The sequence below is a fragment of the Propithecus coquereli genome, unplaced genomic scaffold (assembly GCF_000956105.1).
Source record: "Propithecus coquereli isolate 6110/MARCELLA unplaced genomic scaffold, Pcoq_1.0 Scaffold103, whole genome shotgun sequence".
Lineage (NCBI taxonomy): Eukaryota > Metazoa > Chordata > Mammalia > Primates > Indriidae > Propithecus > Propithecus coquereli.
Window position 1 is genome coordinate 3,981,655 of NW_012134192.1, and position 2,909 is coordinate 3,984,563.

Below are 2,909 nucleotides of genomic sequence, written 5' to 3' on the forward strand. Positions count from 1 at the left end.
TATTTTTTGTAGAGAAAGAGTCTCAAACTTCTGGCCTCGAGTAACCTTCCCACCTCGGCCTCCCAAAGTGTTGGGATTACAGGCCTGAGCCACTGTGGCTGGCTATAATTCCGTTTTATTCCCAAATGAGCTTAATAATCATGGACTGTGTTTTGTTCCCTGTTGAGTCCCTGGGTTTCAGCCCGGAACTTCGCAGAGTGGGTCCTCGGTAAATTATTGTCGAAGGAAGGAATCAATTGAAGGGAAATGCAAGCTTTGGAAAATAGTTGGTCGATGTAAAATTAAATGAACATGATTTGACTATAAAAGTATTGGGAAGTATCTCTGACAAAGCAATTCTGAGAGTTTTAAACAAAATAGTACTATAAAAGTACAATGAACCAAGTGCCCAGTGGCACGCATCTGTAGTCCCAGCTACTCAGGAGGCTGAGGTGGAAGCATTGCTTGTGCTCAGGAGTTTGAGCCCAGTCTGGACAACAGAGCGAGACCCCCGTCTTTAAAAAAAAAAAAAATTGAAATACTGAATTCTTTAATCAACAAAATAGTTTTTGAAACCAAACATTAAGGTTTATTGATTTTATCTTTGTGTCATCTTCCAAAACATCGTAAGAAACTAAAACAACAGAAATTATTTAAAAATAGAATTTACATTAATCTGAGTGATTTTGAAAGAGTTGCGTTGTCCAAAGGGACTTGCTGGTTCGCTTTGTGGGTTACTACCATCCCAAGTCCAGTCTACAGCAAATCCTAGTTTTGCTATTTTCTTTCCATAGCCTGAGTTGCGAAGGGAAGTTGAACAGATTGCAAGCATGCTTTGGGACTGTCGTGTTCAATAGTGCATGCTTGTGTCATTGGTCAGTGGAGGCAGGACAAGTGTATGACTCAGATCAGATCTACTGGGGGAAAAGGTCAGTGTATTTCCCCCTGCCAAAGATTAGGTCAGTGACAATTATTTCATGAGTAAAAGTCAGAGATATAGTTCATTGTCATCAGGTTACTCTTAGTAAAACCTTATCTAGGCCAGGTGCAGTGGCTCACGCCTGCCTGTGATCCTAGCCTGGGAGGCCGAGGCGGGAGGATTGTTTGAGCTCAGGAGTTCGAGACCAGCCTGAGCAAGAGTGAGACCCTGTCTTAAAAAGATAAAATAAAACCTTATCCAGCCTTATTTCTCACAATTGAATTTTCCAAATAATTGAACAATCCGTTTATGTGTAAAATATAAAACAAGAAGCCAAAGAACTGCTTTGATAGAATTATTTGAGAAATAATTTATGGTGTTCGTGACTCTCAATCACAGTGTGCATAGACAGGTCCAGTGCAAATATGACAACTGTTTTTTGAATTTCCTTTCCCTAACACTTTTTTTTTTTTTTTTTTTTTGAGACAGAGTCTCACTGTGTTGCCTGGGCTAGAGTGCCGTGGCGTCAGCCTAGCTCACAGCAACCTCAAACTCCTGGGCTCAAGTGATCCTCCTGCCTCAGCCTCCCAAGTAGCTGGGACTACAGAACACACACCCCGACGCCCGGCTAATTTTTCTATTTTTAATAGAGGCGGCGGTCTCACTCTAGCTCAGACTAGTCTCAAACTCCTGAGCTCAAATGATCCTCCCGCCTTGGCCTCCCAGAGTGCTAGGATTACAGGCATGAGCCTCCTCACTGGCCAAGACTCTTTGACTTGTAATTGGTTAAAGAAATGCAGCTTTGTCTAAAGGCTTGGAATGTTTTAAGTGAAGATAAGGAAGTCTGTTAATCAGAGATAAGCTATCCAGCCATATATTTGTTGTGTAAATTAAGGACCTGCAGGTTTGTCTTGCATAGCCCTAGGCCTGTTAGTAAGTTACAAAGGATGTCTCCAAGAAGGGAAGGGGGCATGATGAGGCATATCTGACCTCCTTCTTCTTGGCAGGCAATTTAGTTTTAGGATATTCCTTTGGCCACAAGGGGGTCCATTTAGTCAGCCGGTGGGAGGTAAGCCTTAAAATTTTATTTTAGTTCACAGGCCCTAGAATTTCCATTTCTAACAAGTTTCCAGGTGGTGGTGATGCCGCTTGTCCCAGGACCACACTTTGAGGACTATTGCTGCATATGAATCGGAGAAAATAACTTTTTCTTTCCTCTGGCTTTGCGCATGCTACTTTGCCATGTATCGTTTCCCACAGGAAAGGAAAAATGCTTTCTTCTACCGTTATAGGTTCTTCAGCTGGTCTATGAATTAAGATGACATTAAACAGATGGACAAAGGAAAAACGATTTTAATTACATACATATGTGTGGGAGTCCCGCAAAAATATGAGACTCAAGGTAGTGGCCAGACGATTGAGATTTATAAATCATCCTGAGCTATAGAAAGGAATAGGCATTTGGGACTTTTTGGGGTGGGGAAGACAAATTATGGGAAAGAAAGGGGAGGAAATGCATGGTGAATAAAAGTTGCTTTGTTATGCAGATAAAAGCCTCTCAGGTGATAAAAGTCATCTCAGAGTAGCTTTCTTCCTGGTACAGGTACCTTTATAAATGCAAATTCCCTTTACTAAAAGGGGAAATTTATACTTTATTTTGTGCAGTGGAGGGGGAGGTAATGAGCTTTTCCTGCATTGGCTCGTTCTCAAGTTCTTTCAGCTCAAAATCAACATATTATGGTTATTAAGTATGAAATGTCCGATTTCCTTAAGTACTGTGACAGTTGCTATCTCTGACATTTCACTTTGATACTTCTTGTTTTATGTTTATTGTGAAGGTACATCCCCCGTCTTTCAAACGCATGTTTCGGCTTGTGATTATCTTTCAAATTTTTTTTTTTAGAGCAATTTTTGTGAAGCCATGGGTGAGTCAAGAATTTGTGTTCTTTTCTTTTCTTTTCTTTTTTTTTTTTTTTTGAGACAGAGTCTCACTCTGTTGCCCATGCTAGAG